Source organism: Leucoraja erinacea, chromosome 34 (genome assembly GCF_028641065.1).
Source record: "Leucoraja erinacea ecotype New England chromosome 34, Leri_hhj_1, whole genome shotgun sequence".
In the NCBI taxonomy this organism is placed as follows: Eukaryota; Metazoa; Chordata; class Chondrichthyes; order Rajiformes; family Rajidae; genus Leucoraja; species Leucoraja erinaceus.
In genome coordinates this window covers 10,718,025-10,731,901 of record NC_073410.1, presented here as the reverse complement: position 1 = coordinate 10,731,901, position 13,877 = coordinate 10,718,025, and positions in this window count along the sequence as shown.

Sequence of the window (13,877 nt, the reverse complement as noted above, 5' to 3'; positions counted from 1 at the left end):
TGAATGCTGCTGAACATGCTTTCTGCCACTTTTAGCAGATTAATAGATGCTAATTTGCTAGAATGGCTTTCCCTTGCTTTTTTGTACCGGCCCGCAGCCGCATTGAGGCCATACGCTGCGTACACAGCTTCTTGACATCGTACGCAGCGTCTTGACGCCTTACGTCATGCGCGAACTTCCCGCGGACTTCGCTCGAACTTCACGTCAACTCGTACGGGATCACTCGACCGCCGCGCGGCCCCCGCTTCCGGTTTGGTCGCGCTTGCCGCATGCAATCGCATGCTCGTGGGACAGGCCCTTAAGCAGGACATACCTGGGCAATTTCCCACCTTGCCAGAGTCATTATATTGGGACATCTTAACCAGAGGCATGGCTGGTCTGCCAGCCCAGGCAATCTGCAATGCAGCAGAATGTTTTCAGTTCTCAACACCTCAAGAGTCAAGAGTGTTTTATTGTCAGATGTCCCAGTTGGGACAATGAAATTCTGACTTGCAGCAGCACAACAGAATATGTAAACATAGTACACTGTGAAAAAAAATTCAGTGTGTGGCTATACACACACACCCACGCATACGTACAGATAAAATACAAGCAAACAAATATAGTGCAATAATAACAATAATAGTCTATGTAGTTCAGAGTTTATTTGTTATAGTGTTTAATAGCCTAATGGCTGTCTGGAAGAAACTGTTCCTGAACCAGGACGTTACAGTTCTCAGGCTCCTGTACCTTCTTCCCAATGGCAGAGGTGAGATAAGCATGTGGCCAGGGTGGTGTGGGTCTCTGATGATGCTGGCTGCTCTTTTCGAGGCAGCAACTCTGGTAAATCCCTTCGATGGTGGGGAGGTTGGAACCCGTGATAGACTGGGCAGTGTTCACAACTTTCTGCAGTCTTCTTCACTCCTAGGCAATCAAGTTGCTGAACCAGGCTTCACATGGAGTGAAACAAATCTGCTGAAGAGTGACTTCTGTGAAGGTGAGGACGTGGATAAGAGGCCAAGGTGGATCATGCAAACTCCACCTCTGGTGAAAGATTGTTGCAAACAGGCCAGCCTTGCCCTTGACACTCACGTTCCTGCTTCCACTGTATTTGGGATGCAGATGCAACTGGCAATGGGACTAGACTAACGAGATTAAGAGTCAACAGCACAGGTGTGGCTGGAGTCATGTATAGGCCACACCACTAAAGGATAGAAGATGTCCTTCCCTGAAGATCATTAGTCAAGTGAACTGGCTTTGACAAAATGCAGCAGTTCTATGGTTACTCCCACCATTTTAGGGACCAACTTTTACTTTCAACTTCAGATTTTACTTATTGGACTTTAACTTAACCAGCTACCTTAGAGAGATTTGAACTTATGCCACTAACTTCATATTCAAGAATCTGGCTGCTCATTTCATAACGTAACCAAGACACTGTTGTATGCTCAAAGTGTCAACTCTGATGGAGAACAACATAATGAAGTGTTGACCCGTTTTAGAGCCTCTGGCAATAGTTCAGGGTGAAAGATTAACCTCCCCAATCCAGCACTATGGCCAGTATATCCTAAAAGAAGGGTCTCGACCCGAAATGTCACTCTTCCTTCTATCCAAAGATGCTGCCTGTCCCGCTGATTGACTCCAGCATCCTGTGTCTATGGTTAAACCTGCATCTGCAGTTCCGTCCTACACATAGCCTCAAGTCCCATTGACCTGCTGGTTTAAACTGTGGTAAACAGTCCACAACCCCCTGCTACATGTCAGCCTCCCCATTCTCGACAACCTTGCCTTTTGCAATAGCCCCTCAAAGCAGATATTCCCAATCCCATTCCCATTCCCAGCAGCCTGACCAAATCCCAGCGGGGATTCCCATTTCCAGCAGCCGCGGTGTGCAACAGGGTTAGAGCTAGTGATACAAAAGAAGGATGACCAAAGAACAATCTCTGCCCTCTGGAAACTCCAATACAACTGGTTCACATCACCAGTAAATGCCTGGAAGCTCAAGTGTTTTTCAGTATAATGCTATTGAGTTTGCAAAGATGTGCCCTTTCCAAGAAAGCAGCAAAATGGCTGATTCCGGGTCTATTTGTGTCACCTGTTGGATTCAGCAACCCTGGTGGCAGTCTCCCTTATAAATTTGTTGCAACTTCCCAGTCACGGATGTATGGGATGTTCCATGTGCAGTGTACCTAATGTCAGCATCACCAGGGAACTTGGACCAGGAGACCACACACACACAGATATACAGACATACATATACACGCAGATATACACATACGCAGACATACACATACGCAGATATGCACACACAGATACACACACACAGATATATACACACACACAGGTATACACATTCACACAGGTATACACACTCACAGATATACACACACACACACAGATATACACACACACAGATATACACACTGGTATACACACAGATATACACATACATGCAGATATACACACACAGATAGACATACACTTGCAAGGTGTCAGGGGTTTATGTGGAGAAGGCAGGAGAATGGGGTGGAGAGGGAAGGATAGATCAGCCATGATTGAATTGCAGAGTAGGCTTGATGAGCCGAATGACCTAATTCTGCTCCTATAACATGAACATGAACACAGATATACCCACTCACTCACAGATATATGCACATGCACATGCACATGCACATTTTCATCCACACATACATTTGGAGGAGTGGAAAGCAGGAGCAGGGTAAGTGTGACTTTAAGAAAAGCCCCTGCAGTTAACGACAACGAGGTCAGGTTGAGTTGAGCAGCTGAAGGCAGTTAGCATCCTGGAGTGGCTGCTGCTCCTTGGTCATGGTGTATAAAGGGGGAATGGGCAGAGAGGGAAGGAGTGACCTGTGGCTGTTCTCCTGGGCAACAGGTATGGCAACAGCCTCTGATTACTGGTGGTGGGAGATGACTTGGCAGGTGAGACATGCGGCTGCAGTCAGGTTTACTGGTTGGGCTTGGCTCTGAGACACAGCAGGCAAGGGTGAAGTGAGGCAGAGTGATAATGATTGGAGACTTGCTAGTTATGCCCCTGTCCCACTTAGGAAACCTGAACGGAAACCTCTGGAGACTTTGCGCCCCATCCAAGGCTTCCGTACGATTCCCGGAGGTTGCAGGTGGTTGCTGGAGGTTGCAGGTAGTGGAAGCAGGTAGGGAGACTGACAAAAACCTCTGGGAACCACATGGTAACCTTGGGTGGGGTACAAAGTCTCCAGAGGTTTCCGTTCAGGTTTCCTAAATGGGACAGGGGCATTAAGGAAGAGACAGGAGATTCTGTGGAATCAAATAAGAGTACAAGATGGTGCAGGAAGGAACTGCAGATGCTGGTTTAAATCAAAGATAGACACAAGACACTTGTGTCTATCTCCAAGATGGTACATTGCCTCCCTGGTGCCAGGGTCCAGGATATCTCGGAGTGGCTGCAGAACATCCTCAAGGGGAATGAGGAGCAGCTGGAAGCTGTACATGTCCGCACAAGTTGGAAAAGGGATGAGGTCCTGCAGAGTGAATGTGGAGGCTGGGTCAAAGATTCAAAATCAGGACTTTGGAAGTAATCTCTGGGTTGCTCCCAGCACCATCTGCTAGTGAGGGTAAGAACGGGGAGAAGGGACAGGGGAATGTGTGGCTGATCACTACGGGCGCTGTCTGTACGGAGTTTGCACGTTCTCCCCGTGACCGTGTAGGTTTTCTCCGAGATCTTCTTTCCTCCCACACTACAAAGACATACAGGTTTGTAGGTTAATTGGTTTGGTAAATGCGTAGATTGTCCCTAGTTTGTGTGTGTGTGTAGGGGGGATCGGGGCTGACTCGGTGGGCCGGAGGGCCTGCTTCTCTGGGGGGATCGTACAGAAACTTACAAAATTCTTAAGGGGTTGGACAGGCTAGATGCAACAAGATTGTTCCCGATGTTGGGGAAGTCCAGAACACGGGGTCACAGTTTAAGGATAAGGGGAAATCTTTTAGGACCAAGATGAGAAAAATATTTTTCACACAAAGAGTGATGAATCTGTAGAATTCTCTGCCACAGAGGGTAGTTGAGGCCAGTTCATTGGTTATATTTAAGAGGGAGTTAGATGTGGCTAAGGGGATCAAGGGGTATGGAGAGAAGGCAGGTACGGGATACTGAGTTGAATGATCAGCCATGATCATATTGAATGGCGGTGCAGGCTCGAAGGGCTGAATGGCACCTATTTTCTATGTTTCTGCGCTGTGTCTCTAAATTAAACATTGTTTCCGTTGCCGAGTTGGTTTACTAAGAATGCAGAGAAGTGAAGGATGTTATGGATTAGGGAACAAGTGGAGACTTAGTAAGCCAATAGTCTCCCATGGTGAGAGAGGTAGGAGACTGAAGCCAGGAATTAAAGAGGAGCCAACCGCAGTACATGGCAGCATGGAAATATTGATCCTTAGATTAGAACATCACCATGGTAACCAGGTTATGTAAAATTCCCAGTGATTGTGCATTCCTCAAATTAATACCCAATAAAATTCTTGGCCGTACAACCAATGATTCCAAGGTGCCAAGGGTTCTTTAATTGGCTTTTTAAAAATTAAATTATTCTTTCTTTCCGCGAGGGTTCCGTATTCTGAAGCTGCTCATTTCCAGCTTAGCTGGCACAAACTGTGCAGTCATGAGTCAAGAATATTTAACTTGTCATCTGTAGCGACAATGGAGCAATGAAATTCTTACTTGCAGAAGCATAGCCGGCCTACACGGGGGAAACACAATACACATGGGTAACGCATCATCTAACAAAACGCACACAAAATCAATCGCCACAATACTAGTGCAAAAAAAAAAACCTTGGTACATTGAGGTTCATACTTGAGGTCAGTGTTGTATTCAAAAGCCTATGGTTGTGATGAGGAAGTGATTCATGAACCTGGTTTTCAGACTTGTATCTTCTTCCAATGGTAGGAGTGAAATGAAAGCATAGCCAAGGTGATGTGGTTCTTTGATATTGGCAGCCATTTTGAGGCATTGTCTCCTATATATCCCTTCCATGTTGGGGGTCCAATCTCCCCCCCCCCCCCCCCAATTTTCTTGGGAAGTAGAGGTGGTGATGGGCTTTCTTTGTAATGGCATTGATGTGCTGGAGATCTCTTCAGAGATGCACGCACTCAGAAACTCGGTACTTAACTGAGGTTGAGTATGCCTCAACTCTGTACAGGTGCTGTCTCATTCCCTCTGTGACGGCGTGGGTTTTCTCTGGGTACCCTGGTTTCCTCCCACACTCCAGAGTCGTACAGTTTGTAGGTAAAGTGACTTCTGTAAAAGTCGTAATTAGGCTCTAGTGTGTAGGATAGTGGTCGCGTACAGGGTGATCGCTGGTCTGCATGGACTCGGTGGGCCGAAGGGCCTGTTTCCACGCTGCATCTCTAAAGTCCAAAGCCCACATCATCATCTTGGCAGCACATCTATCCTCATTCATAGATACAGGATCGGGAAATTGCCTGGGATGGCCAGCCTTTACTGCACCTTCCTTAGTGCCCTTGACGATGGGGCTGAGTTACCATGCTCTTCCCCTCTACGTGTGAGCGATGTTTTTGCTGTGGCACTTGCAGAGCCCACCGGCGCCATCTTGTTGCTGGAAGCCTCCAGTAGCCCGGCCTGGTCTGGAACAGGCAGCAGACTCCCTCCCTTGATGGATGTGAACCAGATGTGTTCTACAACAATTTGGCAGCTTCATGATCACCAAGACTGGCTTATCTACTAACAATGTTTACCGTACATGTTTGTTTAATTAAGCTCATCTAATGAGCTGCATTTCATTTCCACAGTGACCATGGTAGAGATTTGAACATGTGCCTGGTTTATAGTCCACTCCATGGGATTGCTTGTAGTCTGAGACTAAGGCAGCATGGAAATGGGCCCTTCAGCCCATCTTGTCCATGTTGGCTACCTGAGCAAGTCCCATGTGCCTCCATTTAAAAATTAAAAAAACGTTACTACCGGAAAAAATGTATATCTGAAAAATTAATTGTCTTTTAAACACTAATTGTACTTGGGCAGCTCATTCCATACTCCCACCATCCTCTGAGTTGGTGCGGAAAAAGTTCCCCCTTGGGTCTCTTTTAAATGTTTCCTCTCTCTCCTTAAATCTACACCCTCTCATTTTAGACCCCTACCCTGGATAAAAAGGCCTTTTATCTTGTCTGTGCCATAATTTTATAAACCTATTACTGCTGAAACGCCTATATTTCAGGGGAAGATGTACAGCCTACTAGTATCTCCTTATCACTCAAAGTCTCTCTGGCCAGTAACATTCTGGTGATTCTTTTTGCCCCCAAAAAAACTCAGTCCAATTTGTGTGACAATTTCTCACAAATAAGTTATTCTTGACTATTCGTAATCAGTCCTTGCCTTGATAAATGTTGGTAGATCTTGTCCTTCAGAATCCCCTCTAACTTTCCCACCTCTGATGTTAAGCTCACCAGTTATTACCGCCCGTGCAGCCCTTCTTGAATAAGGGCACTGCATTATCCACCCTCCAGTCTTCCAGCATCTCTCTAGCCAGGGGCTCCAATCTCTTCCCAAACTTTCCACATTGGCATGGAATGAATCCCAATGATTTCCCAATAACTCATCCATCTTGTTATGCCTTCAAGAATTATCGAATGCAACCATTCTGAGGAAGGGGCTTGACCCAAAATGTCACCCATTCCTTCCCTCCAGAGATGCCGTCTGTCCCGCTGAGTTACTCCAGCATTTTGTGTCGATCTTCAGTGTAAACCAGCATCTGCAGTTCCTTCCTACACAACCCATCTGTAGTTCTTCCTAATGTAGCACTGTGTAAATGGATGCACAGTCAGTGTCGGGGTTAAGTCTATCCTAGGGATAAAACTAAATCAATTAATTGTTGATGGAGCAGAAAAACAGGCGCTTTGGCTCGCTCTGTCCACATCACCAATCAAACATCCATTTGCACTAATCCTTTTAATAATTTTATTCTTTCTTCATTCTCGGGTTCCATCCCGACTATGGGTGCTGTCTGTACAGAGTTTGTACGTTCTCCCCGTGATCTGCGTGGGTTTTCTCCGAGATCTTCGGTTTCCTCCCACACTCCAAAGATGTGCAGGTTTGTAGGTTTATTGGCTTGGTAAATGTAAAAACTGGCCCTAGTGGGTGTAGGATAGTGTTACTGTGCAGGGATCGCTGGTCGGCGCGGACCCGGTGGGCCGAAGGGCCTGTTTCCGCGCTGTATCTCTAAAGTAAACGCACGAGGGACAATTTACAGCCATCTGCGTTGTAGGAGGAAATCAATCGGAGCAGTCCGGGAAGAATCCCACCCAGGGGAGATTCCTACATGGCCCCAGGGAGAACGTGCAAACTCCACAACAGACAGCACCCAAGGGCAGGATTGAACTTGATTCACTGGAATTGTGAGGCCCACAGTCACTCTCTATGACTGAGCTTGCTGTTACTGCACCAGTCCAGCAGCAAATGCAACATCAAACATTGGCTTATCGGAAACAAAAGACATAAAAATGCTGAAGTACCTCAGTGGGTCAGGCAGCATCTCTGAGAAATCATGGGATGGGTGGCATTTCAGTTTGGGACACGAGTACAGAAAGTGCTGGAGTAACTCAGTGGGTCAGGCAGTATCTCTGGGGAACATGGACACAGTGACGTTTCAGGTCAAAATACTTCTTCAGATGGAAGAAGGCTCTTGACCTGAAACATCAGTCTGAAGAACGGTCTTGACCCAAACCTTCACCTATCCATATTCTCTAGAGATGCGGCCTGACCTGCAGAGTTATTCCAGCAGTTTGTGTCCTTTTGTGTATGATCCAGCATCTGCTGTTCTTTGTTTCTCCGTTTCAGGTTGGGACCTTTCCTCAGGCTCTATGTTCTTCAGAGTTGCCGGCTGACCCACTGAGTTAGTGCAGCACTTTGTTTTTTTTGCTCGAGGCTCCTGCAGCTGCAGTTCCTTGTGTTTTCCTCTGCAATTGTCCGAGCTGGTTAACATTCCAGGCAGTGAGAGAGGATACAATCACGTGAGCTGTGTCAGTTTTATCTGTGCTGGAGCCATCAGGCGATCACACACTATCTGGATCTGATAAACCACTCTCGGTAAATAATGCTCCTTTCCAACAACTTAATCTCTGCCTCTGCTCGTTCCCTGGGGATGTGCTGGAAAGGAACAAAAGATCGGAGCAGGAATTTGCTGGGAGATTTCAGTCTTAGACTGCGCATTCTGAATCTGTTTTCACATGGGATTCACCTGCTGTGCAAACCCCATCTTCATCAATGAAAATAACAAGTCAGTGGTGACGGGGAGGATCATTCAACTGATTAAAAGAAAGATAGGAAGGGTTTGTGTAACATCAATGGGACACTGGGAACAAAACATTCAGGGTGTCCTTGGATGAGGAAGTTATGGGCCTGTCCAACTTGGGCGACTTTTTAGCCGACTGCAGGAGACTCTGCGGATGCCACATGTTCGCGGGCGGTTGCCGGGGAGTCGCCTTCGTGGTCGCGAGGAGTTCCCGCATTCTGGGAACTAGTCGTGGCCTCGTTATGGTCGGCGTTAATTTTTCAACATGTTGAAACATTAGCGGCGACTTGGAATGAAGCCACCATGGAGAGTAGCGAGAATTCGCGTGTCGTAGGTGGGTCGCCAGGAGGTCAAAGGTTGTCGTAGGTTGTAGCCGATGCTGACCAGTGAATTTCATCGGCTTATTGGGGGGGAAAAAACATAAGCAGTAGTTTTCAGAACCAAGGATTACCGACCAGTAATGCTAAATATCCGCCGAGCTTCACAGCCGTGTATCTTTGGCTTCTTAAATGTTGTCTCCCTCCTTCTTCCCCCCCCCCCCCCCTCTTTTAAAGGACTTGCCGTACACTGTGCTTGAGCCATCTTAATTACAGCGCCCATCTTCCTGCTCATCACGGTGTGTGTCTGTATCACCTTGGCTTTGCATCGTGTAAATTTCACCCAGACGGCACTCCCCCTGCTTGCCATGTCCCCCGCCTACATAACTGGCTGGTGAAGGAAGCAATGTGTGTGTGTGTGTGTTCCACTCTGACAGTCGCTATTCCAGTTGCCAGTTTTTCAGTTGACTGCCGGCAACTTAACAGTCGCCTGAAAAATCGCGTAAGTGGGACTGGCCCATTAAGGAGAGATTACACATTTAGGATCTATCCTCTCTGGGGTTTAGAAAAATGAGATTTCATCTACATGAAATGTACAAAATATTTTGGAGCGAGGAAGGCAGAGAGGTTTCTCACGACTGAGGTGTCTAAAACCAAGGGTTTCTGTCCACAAATACGGGCTGGGCCATTCAAGACTGAAGTGAGAAGAATGGCTTCACCCGGAAAGTAATGAATCTTTAGGATTCTCTTTAGAAGTCAAAGAGGGAATGATAGATTATTGTTATTGATGCAATCCAGAGGTGTGGATTCCATGCATGGGAAGTGGGCCTGAGATAGAAGATCGGTTGTGATGTTATTGAATGGTAGAGCATCAAGGAGGGCTTCTAATGGCTGTTGGAGTGGGTAGCAGTGAACGGTGTTGTTTCCCCCCCCCCCCCCGTCCCTCAACCCCAGCTCATCTCCCAAAGCCACAAGCCAGGCTTGGTAAGGCAAATAGTAAAATTCTGACCAGAGCAACCTCATCGAAACTTACCGAATAGTGAAAGGCCTGGATAGAGTGGATGGTGAAGAGGATGTTTCCACTAGGGTGAGAGTCTAGGACCAAAGGTCACAGCCTCTGAATAAAAGGACGTTCCTTTAGGCAGAGATAGATAGATTATTGATCGGTATGAGTGTTGGGGGAGAAGGCAGGAGAATGGGGTTAAGATAGATCAACCATGATTGAATGGGGAAGTTGACTTGATGGGCCGAATAGTATAATTCTGCCATTTGAAGGGGAGCCGAGGACTGGCTGGGATTGGGAATTATTGCCTATCATTGACTCCATTCATACGTCTGAGGCTTTGAATGAGACCTGATGACTCCACTTAGGAATATAAATCCTACCTCTGCCGGCTTTGCTACGGTTCACCCAATTAGATATTTTCGTGGACTTCTTAAATATGCTGATCATAAATATTTTAAGTATGGGCATTAATATTCAATTCTTTGAAGGTTCTTGCGACGTTCCCACGGGAATCCTTCAGGTAGATTGTTTTCTGCTACAATTGTTGGGTTTCAAATCGGAACCGTTAAGCTTCAGTCTGGGATTTTTTTATTTTTTTTCTCTTGTGCAACAGCTCAAGGCACTTTTTTTCTAGTCCCAGGTAGCACTGAGATCAAATAACCTTCAGATAGAAGCAGCATAACTAATCTGAAGGAGTTTATCAGACGTACAGAAAAAGATGGGGAACATTCTACAGAAAGTTCATCAAAGCCTCTCGAGCAGAATCCCCAATGTGTATCTGACGCTGCCAGCATTGCTATGTTCCCTTTTGTTGTCTTTTCCTTTCTCCTCCTTGTTTTTTTATTTGGCCCCTTTTGTTTACATCTCCTCTGGGCAAGTTATCTGCAATTAGTAAAAGCCTCCACCGCATATCACTACTAGCTGTGTTGTTGCTCTCAAGCTCCACCCTATACAAGGCAATCCCTCTTTTCTCCCTCGACTCTGCAACTTAATGGAGATTTGACTCGTAACTCTGCTCTCTGGTGTGATGGAAGGCCAGCATCTTACAGCGTCATGGAGACAAGAGACTGTAGGTGCTGGAATCTAGAGGGAAAAAAATCAAACTGATGGAAGAACTTGATTAGTATGAGTGTTGGGGATTATGGGGAGAAGGTAGGAGAATGGGGTTAGAAGGGAGAGATAGATCAGCCATAATTGAATTGCAGAGTAGACTTGATGGGCCAAATGGCCTAATTCTGCTCCTGTCACTTGTGAACTTCACATACTGGAATCCTGGTCAAAATGCAAAGAGCTAGAGGAATTTAACAGGTCAGGCAGCATCTGTGGAGAGAATGGACAGACTGCAAACTGGCTGCAAGAATTATAGTGTGCCTGGGTTTCGACCCAAAATGTTGCCTATTTCCTTTGCTCAATAGATGCTGCCTCGCCCGCTGAGGTTCTCCAGCATTGTTGTCTACCTGCAAGAATTATAGATTGGGTGTTAAATATAGTTCTTAAGATGGGGGAGGGGGAAGCTTAGAAACTATATTCCTCAAGGATATGAACTGGGGCAGCGCTGCTCACTATTTGCATAAATCATTCAGATTCCTGAAGTTAAAATAAAGATTTCATTTGGCACAAAATAGGGAGATAGATGGTGGTTAAGGGAGAGATTGTGATTGCGAATCAATATAGGTGGGCATTGCAGAAGACTTAAACAAGGCTGGATATCCTCTTGAGCATTTGTACTCCAGTTGCAGTACTGTACACTGAGGTGCACTTAGTACAAAGAACATGAATGTGGAGAGGATGTTTCCACTAGTGGGAGAGTCTCAGACTAGAGGTCATAGCCTCAGAATTAAAGGGTGTTCCTTTAGGAAGGAGATGAGGAGGAATTTATTTAGTCAGAGGGTGGTGAATCTGTGGAATTCTTTGTCACAGAAGACTGTGGAGGCCATCAATTGATATTTTTAAGGCAGAGGTAGATAGATAGATTCTTGATTAGTACGGGTGTTAGGGGTTATGGGAAGGCAGGAGATTGAGCTTCGGAGGGAGAGTTAGATCGGCCATGATTGAATAGCAGAGTAGACTTGATGGGCCAAATGGCCTAATTCTGCTCCCATCATGAACGCAAACTGTATGTTTAAGAACTGCAGATGCTGGAAAAATCAAAGGTAGACACAAAATGCTGGAGAAACTCAGTGGGTGAGGCAGCATCTATGGAGAGAAGGAATAGGCAACGTTTTGGGTCGAGACCCTTCTTCAGACTCTGAGAGAGGAGGAGAACACAAACTGTATAGTATTTGGATAACCATAATGGGGAAGATGAACAGAATGTTGGATTTGCTGATTACTGAAAGTCAGGCACATATTAAATTAACAATGGACCAACATGGGCTCCACCTTTCCTGTGTCATCGTTGCAGCCTCTGCTTTGTTCTGTCCCTTCCCCACACCTCCAGTGTCCCCATCCCCGACTCTCAGTCTGAAGAGTCTCTACTCAAAACGCCACCTATTCCTTTTCTCCAAAGATGCTGCCTGACCTGCTGCGTTACTCCAACATTTTGTGTCTATCTCCGGTGTAAACCAGCATCTACAGTTCCCTATTAACTTAAGCTGTCAAAACTAGCTGAGTTACTCCAGCACTGAGTTACTCCAGCAATCTGTCTTTTTGTTTTGTATACCAACACCTGCAGTTCCTTGTCTTGACCTTTTGCAGTTTCTGGTTGTGTTTTAGAAAAGAATGAAATTCACTTGATCAAGTAGAATAAAACCAGCTGAGATATTATCAGGATCAGAACAATGGAAGAGGCTGGCTCTTTCCCACATAAAATATGAAGACAAGCGATGAGCCGATTGAGGTCTCTTAGGTGATAGAAGTGTTGATGGGATGGACAGTGTTTCCATTTGATGGTGAAGCTCGAAATGAAGTTATTGAATATCAAGCCGTCGCTGTTAAATCCCACAGGAAATTTAAAGAAAATCTTTTCAGCCACAGAATGGTGAGAAACCACTGATGCATCCAGAACCAGGGGGGCACAGTCTTAGAATAAAGGGGAGGCCATTTAAGACTGAGGTGAAAAAAACGTTTTCACCCAGAGAGTTGTGAATTTGTGGAATTCCCTACCACATAGGGCAGTGGAGGCCAATTCACTGGATGGATTTAAGAGAGAGTTAGATAGAGCTCAAGAGGCTAGTGGAATCAAGGGATATGGGGAGAAGGCAGGCACGGGTTATTGATAGGGGACGATCAGCCATGATCATAATAAATGGTGGTGCTGGCTCGAAGGGCCACATGGCCTCCACCTATTTTCTATGTTTCTATTTAAGAAGACTTGTGAAAAACCACAGTGGAAAAATATATACTGTATTTTTAAAATGAGACTAAGTGCTGGAGTAATTCAGCGGGTCAGGCAGCATCCCTGGAGAACTTGGACAGGTGACATTTCCATTTGCGACCCTTCTTCAGGCTGAAAAATAGCATGTAGATTTGTTAATCATGAAATGGGGATAGTTGGGTGTTAACAGATAATAATGAAAGGCATAGAGTTAATGTGCAGAGCATGTTTCCACTGGGGGTGGAGTCTAAGTCCAGAGGTCGTAGCCTCAGAATTAAAGGGCGCACTTTTAGAAAGGAGGTGAGAAGGAACTTCTTTAGTCAGAGGGTAGTTAATCTGTTAAACTCATTGCCACAGAGGGCTGTGGCGGCCAAGTCAGTGGATATTTTTAATGCTGATTTGTGATTTGAACGGGTGTCAAGGGTAATGGGGAGAAGGAAGGAAAATAGGATTAGGAGGCAGAGATCAGCCATGATTGAATGGCGGAGTGGACTCGATGGGCTGAATGGCCTAATTCTACTCCTAAATTGTGAACTTGAACTTGTGAACAGGTTATAAACACAGTGTGGATTTTGGGCAGAATGGGCTTGTTCCTCAACTAAATATTTAACACTTCCGTTGAACGCTATTGTTTTACCACCTTTGCTGCGCTCCTGATTTTTTAATTTTTTTTTTCACTCAAATAAATTAAGTGGTCGTGCAATCCCATTGTGCATGTTGAACTCGGGTAGATTTGCATCAATCCTGGCACAAGATTACAACTAATTCCTGGACACCGTTACAAGGAACGTCAGTCCAATAATCGCATAGATACCACACAGTGAGACTGGTGGCAGGGTGATGGTTTTGCTATCTGCTAGACAAGGCGCTGACCATTTTAAACCAGGCTGTGCACAGAGAGGTTAATTGTCGGCGATGTGTTGTCAGCTGAGACTGAGTGAACCATCAGACATGCCCCT